We start from the raw sequence: 9,093 nt of genomic DNA, 5'->3' as shown, positions 1-9,093 counted from the left end.
ACCGAAACCGATAGAATTCATACTATAATGGTTTGGTTTGGTTTGAATATTAAGAAAAATCGACTTAATTGGTTTGGTTTGGTTTTAACCAAAACCCGAGTCAAACCGGACCATGAACACCCCTAGAAGTCACATTGACAATTTGTAAATTAATCATAATTAATAATGATTATATTTGTAAATTGCTTATCATATGTTTAATTACGGCTACAATTGAACTAATCCATTGGTTAGTCAAATTGCGGCCATAATTGAGATAACCAATTTCATGGTTTGATTCAATTAAGGCCATGTTTGCAAGTTCAGTCTATTTTATGAAATTAGCAGTGTTTTTAAATTAATTGATTAATTAGTTTTAATTTAGCTACAATTAAAATGCTTTAGTAATCAACCCTTTTTTATACACTAATATACGTATTCGTATACTATGTGTGTGTGTGTATATATATGAAAAAGAATGGGCCTGCTTCTCTTCTTTTAGAATTAGCCAAGTCCAGCCCAAAAAGGAACCAGACCCGGCCCATTCTCGGCTTAAAGCAACCAAACAAACCCCTAAAGCCTCATTCTTTCATTTTGGCTAAGGGTTTGAAGGGAAAACCCTAGCCGTCAGCATATTCTCTTTCTCTTTCCTCGTCATCTAAGGCCAAAAATGGCAAATACACAGACGTACGATGCTTGTACAAGTTGTGTATAGCCGGTTTGGGGAAGCATTTATTGTTTCTTGTACGAATCCTCCGCATATCAACCAAACAAGGTAGAGTTTCGACATTGTCTCTAGCTTTTTGAATTTTATGGTCAAAGAAAAGCAAATCCTTAATGGTTTTTGTTGTATTTGGTTTCAAACCCGCAATTCCTATTGGTTCTCACAAATTTACAAGGATTCAAGATGAATCCCCTTATAAATCATTTAGTCCCACATCGATTTCAAACAACAATTTGGGATTCTTCCTTCAAAGAAAGAAGAGGAATATCAAATGTATTCACCTAAAACTCGAAACTAGGGTTTTAAAGGAAGTGACCGACTAGAATTGGACACTTCGACTTAACTTTTATTTTTTCGAGTGAAAATTTTAAAGTGTTTGTTTTGTTTGTGGCTGAGGAGGGGATTGGAAGCACAAGGGAACTTTCAAATCCATTCTTAACCAAGCTGCACTCAAAAAAGGTAACCATTTATCTTGATATTGCTCATTTATCTTGATATTGCTTTCTTTTAAATTCTAGTTTAAATATTAGTAGCATCCTGTGTAATTAAGTACTATGCTTGGTTTAAGTATTAGTTTAGTTTCCTGTTTAGTTTAGGTTTGTTGTTAGCTGATTAGCTCTGTATTTATTTGTTAATCCTGAGGATTTGGCCTAAAAATGGTATGCTTAGCCTGTGTCTGTTTGGTTTTGATCCTTGATGTTCTACTTACACAAAGAAAACATGGATTAGTCAAAAAGTTCTAGAGTCAGGGTTAAGAATGGGAATAAAAGGTTTGATTTCAACTTTGGCTGTGATTATTGTAAATAGCTTAAGGTGGTTTGTCAACTGGCAATTTGGGGTTCTAAGACTATAGTATCATCTAGTCTAAGCTTACATAGATGACTTAATCATATAGACATTTAGACTACCATAGACTTAAGTGTTCTGTCTGAGCTAGGTCTGCCTTTGACAATATAACTTGATAGTATTAATCTGAGTTCAAGAAGCTAAGAATATAGTTGCTATGAATGCTGAAACCTGTTTCACCTACATTTTTTCTTTTATTGCATTCCTCTGACCTTTCTTGTTTTTCTTATTGGCCTTGAGGTATCCCTGTACTAAAGAAGTAAGATTTTATTACACTGTTCTTAAATTGTTTCAACTGCTCCTAAGAACTGCTTACTTTAGTTTATGAAACTGTTATTTCCAATGCTTAAATACATGTTGATAACTGGTATATATAGGTTGGGAGTGATAAAATGAATAGGGTCAAGTTGTGTATTTATCTTGTCTTAACCAGTTTAAAGGGATGATTTGTCTTCAAGATTAAAACTGGTCATGTGTATATTTGCCTATTAGAGGTAAAACCTAGGATGGTCTAATATTGATAAGTTGTTAGTTGATTGATGCCTTAGGAAAGAGGATAAAATAGTTGAGGGTAGTCTTAAATAAACAAAATAGTATAGCTTAAGGGTAATATTAAACTCATCCTAATCCTAAAGGTCTTTAGTGATTGCCATTTGACTATAAGATGGGATAAAGGGTTGAGTACACCTTAGGGAGGTAAGGATGATGGCATAGAAAGGGTTGGGGTGATGACCAACCCATATTGTCTCTCCTTATCAAAAGGAAAAGTCTAGGAACAGGCCTGGGGTGATGACCAGCCTTGTACTACTTTCCTTTTATTGAGGTAAAGGTCTAGGAACTGCTTCACCTCAGGTCTTTAAGGTCTCCTCTGAATCTCATTTTTGTTGCCAATAGGGCCCATTAAAGCCTTTCGTTGATTAGGAAGGAGTTAATAAGACCTGGGAAGGATTTTGTTAACAACGTGCCACTAAAATCAACATAGATTAAACAAATAGGGTCCTTTGGGTTAAAAAGAAGCTAAAACATTTTATTTTGGAAGATTGTAAGTTAATTTGGTTTTAAAATCAAGTTGTCTCACTTCTAGGATAGTAGGACTCATCTAATGATGGGATGAAGGAAGATAGGTGTGTAGATATTCATGTTGCAAATCACTTGGCATGGGAAGTCTTTTAAAGATGCCTTAGAGAGGAGATTGTGAAAGAACCAAGTCCAACTTGATTTATAGTACTACTCTCCCAAATAAAAGGCTGTCATGATAGGCCTTAGCTACCGGGCACTAGGAAAATTCCCTTTTCTTTCTTTCTTTCGTGCTACTTGATTCCAATTGGTATCTGGATGATTCAAATTGGTATCTGACTATCCTTCATTCTCTCGCAGATGGCGAGAACACGCGCGGCAGCAGCCAAAGGCATAGGTGGAGGCAGAGGAGCTGGTAGAGAGGCGGCACCGGCTGGGGTTGGATTCTCAGTAGTTGATCCCGAGCCTCTAGTGGCTCCTAATGAGGCCGCGGGAGATGCAACCGCACCGCCGCCCGGCCCGGCGGCGTGCCCGGTCCTAGTAGAGGGCGGCACCGGCTAGGGCGGATTCCCGGTAGTTGATCCCGGAGCCTCCGGTGGCTCACAATGAGGCCGCGGGAGATGCGGTCGCACGGCCCGGCTAGCGGCGGTACTAGTTCCTCCGGGAGGCCGGGCAGGCTCCTAGTATACCGGATACACAATGGCGCCGGAGTCTTTGAATTGGTTGCATGGGTTAGCACAGGCCGGGGCTATACCAGCCATTCCAGCAGGTAGGGGCGCAGGGATAGCAGCCCCAGGTCCGGATAGAGTTCAGGCTCCGGGAGTTCAGCATGCCGCAGCAGTGGCACCTCGTTTGGATGAAGTTTCGGGTTTTGAGGCCTTTCCGAGGCCAGTTGCAAGGCCGGTAATGACTAGTGAGGAGCATGATTTGTTTTGGAGGTTCACTAAAATGAAGCCTCCGATTTTCTATGGTACTAATTCAGAGGATGCGTACGATTTCATCATAGATTGTCACGAGAGGCTTCACAAGATGGGGGCTGTGGACAAGTACGGTGTGGACACTATGAGTTCTTGGTTATGTCTTTCGAGCTTACTAATGCCCCAGCTGCGTTCATGGATTTGATAAACAGTGTGTTTAAGCCCTTTCTAGACTCTTTTGTGATAGTGTTCATTGATGATATCCTAGTGTATTATAGAAGTAAGGAGGAGCACGAGAAACATTTGAGGATTGCTCTTGGGGTATTGTGGGAGAAGGAGCTGTATGCTAAATTCTCCAAGTGTGAATTTTGGTTGTCGTTTGTGTCCTTTTCGGGGCATGTAATTTCGAAGGAGGGTATTATGGTGGATCCGCAGAAAATTCAGGCAGTCAGGGAATGGGCTAGGCCCACATCAGTGATCGAGATCCGTAGTTTCATGGGTTTGGCTAGCTATTATCGTTGGTTTGTGAAAGGGTTCGCCTTTATTGCTTCTCATTTTACTCGCTTGACTCAGAAAGAGGTACCGTTTCAGTGGTTCGACGAGTGTGAGGAGAGATACCAAAAGCTCAAGACATTGTTGACTACAATGCCTATTCTAGCATTGCCTGTGGAGGGCAAGGATTTTGTTGTTTATTGTGATGCTTCACGTTCTGGTTTGGGTGCTGTTTTGATGCAAGAAAAGAAGGTGATTGCTTATGCTTCTCTGCAGTTGAAAGTGCATGAGAAGAACTATCCTACTCATGACTTAACCAGCGGCAAAGGTGGTGTTTACTTATGAAAATTTAGAGGCACTATTTGTATGGGGTCCATTGTGAGGTGTACACTGATCACCGCAGTTTGCAGCACGTGTTCACTCAGAGGGATCTGAACTCTAGGCAGCGGAGATGGATGGAACTGCTAAAAGATTATGACATCACCATCTTGTATCATCCTGGTAAAGCAAATGTAGTGGCTGACGCGTTGAGCAGGAAGTCAGCTAGTATGGGAAGTCTGGCTCGTTTGATTTCTTCGGAGCGTCTGTTAGCTAAAGAGGTTCAGACTCTAGCTAACAGTTTTATGAAGCTGGATATTTCTAACACGGATAGGGTGTTGGCTTGTGTTAAGGCTCGATCATCATTTCTGGAGCAGCTTAAGGCTAAACAGTTTGAGGATGCTAAGTTGTGTAAATTTCGTGACAAGGTGTTGCGAGGTGAGGCCAAAGAGGCCGTGATCGATGAAGAGGGGGTTTTGCGGATTAAAGGGCGAGTCTGTGTGCCACGTGTGGGTGATTTGATTAAGACTATTCTGTCGGAGGCTCACAATTTGAGGTATTCCATTCATCCTGGCGCTACTAAGATGTATCGCGATTTGAGACAACAGTACTGGTGGACTAGGATGAAGCGCGATATAGTGGAGTTTGTTGCTCGGTGTACGGCGCCAACAATTAAAGTATGAACATCAGAAACCTGGGGGTACACTTCAGAGGATGCCCATTCCTGAGTGGAAGTGGGAAATAATAGCAATGGATTTCGTGGTTGGTCTTCCGAAGACGTTGGGGAAGTTTGATTCTATCTGGTTATTGTTGACAAGTTGACTAAGACTGCACACTTTATTCCAGTGCGGATAACTTATGATGCGGAGAAATTAGCTAAGATCTACATTCGTGAGGTGGTTAGGCTACATGGGGTTCCTATCTCCATTGTGTCCGACGGGCACAACGTTCACCTAGATTTTGGTGCATTTGCATGAGGAATTGGGTACTAGGTTGGACCTTAGTACGACTTTCCACCCTCGGTATCGACGGGCGATCGAGCGGACTATTCGAGGTTCTTGAAGATATGCTTCGGGCTTGTGTGATAGACTTTGGTGGTCATTGGGATCGTTCTTACCATTGGCGAGGTCCGCCTGTACATAACAATAGCTACCAGTGAGTATTGATATGGCTCCATTTGAGGCGTTGTACAGGAGGAGGTATAGGTCTCCTATTGGGTGGTTGGATGCGTTTGAGGTGAGACCTTAGAGTACGGACCTTCTAAGAGAGTGGTAGCACAGAGTAGGCAAAAGGAATATGCGGACCATAAAGTCTGAGATCTTGAGTTCGGAGAGGGAGAGCAAGTGTTATTGAAAGTCTCACCCATGAAGGGTGTGATGAGGTTTGGGAAGAAGGGCAAGCTTAGCTCGAGATACATTGGGCCGTTCGAGATTCTCAAGCGTGTGGGGGAGGTAGCTTATGAGTTGGCTTTACCTCCGGGTCTATCAGGCGTTCATCCGATATTTCACGTTTCGATGTTGAAGAGGTACCACGGCGGTGGGTCGCACATAATCCGTTAGGATTCGGTTTTGCTAGATGAGAACTTGACGTATAAGGAAGAGCGTGTTTCTATCTTAGATAGGGATGTTCGCAAGTTGAGGTCGAAGAAAATAGCCTCCGTTAAACTTCAGTGGAAGAATCGCCCGGTAGAGGAAGCTACTTGGGAAACAGAATCTGATATGCGTACCAACTATCCTCGGCTTTTCGCCGAGTTAGGTAACTTTTCCTAGATTCCTCATCCTTGTCCGTTCAGGGACGAACGGTATTTTAAATGGTATCTGGTGTAACGACCCTCCCGATCGTTATGAAAAATATAGGATCGCTCCACCAAATAAAACCTTCCCAAAGGTAGAACGAGCTAATAGAAACTCGATTGTATAAGTCTAAGAACTGAAAACTTGACTTGTTTGTGATTATTGTTTGACTGTGTTGAGTCCATCGGGGGGTGAAGTAGGAAATTAGAACTCCGTTGGGAATTCTGAGGCCACAGGTAAGTTCGTATGGTGTTTTTATACCTATGTGCATGTTTGTTTGTGTTTGTGAGGCCTCGGATGAAATGTTGGGTGGTAGAGTGAAAAACTGGGGAAAATTGCAAGCTTACTGCCTCAGTGGTACCGTTGCCGCAGGGTAGGTACTCCTACGGTGGAACCATTATAGCATGAACTCCCTCGCGCAGCGGTCGATCATATTCATTGTGTCCATTGTGGCGTGTGGACACGTTTGCGGGCAATGAACAGCTATGGTAATGTCGCTATAGCGGGATATGGCCCGCTATGGCGGAGGTCAGTTTCTTTATGATCCGTTATAGCGACAGTCGCTATAAACGCACCATTGCAGCCAGTGCGATTGTGTGCATGGCGCAGTCGACGAGACGCGAATCTCGATTTTTAAACACTTAGTTCCAAATTCTTTATTCATAAAACTCCAAAACAGTTCCTCACAAGCACCTAGGGCGAATTTCCAAGCTAGGTCAGGAATATTCTTGAGAGGTAAGTCTTAACCATCCCTTTCAATCATTACGTTATCATTTTCATGATTATCATCCCTTTTATGGGTCTCCAATGGTGAATTAGTAATAGTAACCCTAGAACCTAAAAGACTTTCTATAATTGATGGGTTATGATTGTTATCATTTGTTTATCATCTAATGGGTTGATTTAACTCTTTTTAATCAAGAATTGAACCATTAGAGCCATGAACTAAGTGAATTGAGACTTAGAGTTTCGTAAAAATGGTAGGTTGACCATGGAAACTAATTGTAATTGATGTTTTGATAAATTTTCTTTATAAAATGATGATTGGTGGTTACTAAGGCCATTGTTAGGTTGTTTTACACCTAGAAATCATTCATCCATGGGAATGGGGCTAAAGGGAAGGGTGTTCTTGAATTGAGTTTGTGACTAGAGTAATTATGACTCATTGAGCATTCTAATTTTTAGACTTTGAGCATTTCGAGGCTTTACAGAAGGGAAAGGTTGTAGCGGAGTGATTCGCATTGTTCCAGCTGTATGTTTGAGGTAAGTTACGGTCTACTTGAGTTAGATTTTGATTAGTTGATTGTATATGTTGTGAATTCGATAGGAGAAAGCATATCTAGTCTTCAAACATGATGTGTGTGTGTGGTTGAATTTCTATATGCAATTGTTCGAGTGACTGCGTGGGCTTCATGCCACTATTCATTATGTTGGAACCTACAGTTTAATATTGTTGTGGTGAGAAGTTAATAAGATCTTCTCTGTGAAATTGGGATACAAAATGATGATTCGATTATTGAAAATAAGAGGACAAGAAATACTATTGTATATATATGAAAAGGTACATTTGATCGGGGGTGAGGATGTGACTTACATTATGAGCTCGTGGTCCGAGGTTCGTTTCGAAAATGAGTGGTATATGATATGGACAGCGGCTCGGGGATTAACAGCGGAAGATTTATGGCTCGGGTTGATGAATTATCGGCAAAGGGTATATGGATACCATAGGTCCTGCCGGTCGCGGCCTCACGGCGGTGACATCGGTTAGCATGTGTGTACAACGAAATATATGGTTATTGTTGGTAGACTTGTTCAGTTTGTTGTTTGTTGATTTGCTTCTTGATATCTTTGGGTGACTTGATTAGTAATATCACTTGGTTGACTTGTTAGATTATTTATTTCGTGTTGTTGGTGGCAAACTGTCTATTTATTGATTTTATGATGTATGCGTGATACTAATCTTAGTATTCTCTATGATATCTAACGATTTTTACCGGTGTTTATCTTGACGATACTAAAGCATTTGCGTTCTTTTTGATGCAGTTGGCAGTCATTGCTGCAGGACACCGTATTTAGCATTGGGGGTTGGCGGCCAGTTAGATTTAGGGAACTACATCCATTGCGAGGCGCTGAAGATCTTCTTTTATGATGTCTATATGTCAATTCGGACATTGTTGGTTATTTATTTAGGCCAGTTACATTATTACATTCCTTAGACATGCTTTAGATTAGAGTCCTCATACGGTGACTTTCGGATTTTGGGGTTTGTAATAGTAGGACTTCCGCATTTACTTCATTGTTTTATAGCATGACCTAATTTGATTTATTTTGTGCTTGATGGCTAATAACTGATTGAACTGGTTAATATAAAAATGGACTAGAATGAATCGATGACTTACGTGTTGGTTCGCCCACAAGGAGTTAGGGTGGGTGCTAGTCATGGTGGGTTGGGTCGTGACAACTATGCTTGGTTTAAGTATTAGTTTAGTTTCCTGTTTATTTAGGTTTGTTGTTGTTGCGATTAGCTCATCACATTTATTTTTTAATCTGAAATTTGGCCTTAAATATGGTATCTTTACCTTTGTGTCATTTGGTTTTGATCCTTGATGTTACTGGCTTCTGAAAAACATGGATTAGTCAAAAGGTTCTAGAGTCAAGGTTAAGACTGGGAATAAAAGGTTTGATTTCAACTTTGGCTGTGATTATTGTAAATAGCTTACGATGGGTTGTCAACTGGCAAATTTTGGGTTATAAGACTATTTTGTCAACTGGCAATTTGGGGTTATAAGACTATAGTATCATCTAGTCTAAGCTTACATATATGACTTAATCATATAGACATTTAGACTACCATAGACTTAAGTGTTAAATACTGAGCTAGATGCTTTGACAATATAACTTGATAGTATTAATCTAAGTTCAAGCTAAGAATATAGTTGCTATGAATGTTGAAACTGTTTCGCTACATTGTTTCTTTTATTGCATTCTTCTAACCTTTCTGGTTTTC

The sequence above is a fragment of the Lycium ferocissimum genome, chromosome 9 (assembly GCF_029784015.1).
Source record: "Lycium ferocissimum isolate CSIRO_LF1 chromosome 9, AGI_CSIRO_Lferr_CH_V1, whole genome shotgun sequence".
Taxonomy (NCBI): domain Eukaryota; kingdom Viridiplantae; phylum Streptophyta; class Magnoliopsida; order Solanales; family Solanaceae; genus Lycium; species Lycium ferocissimum.
This window is presented reverse-complemented; position numbering follows the sequence as displayed.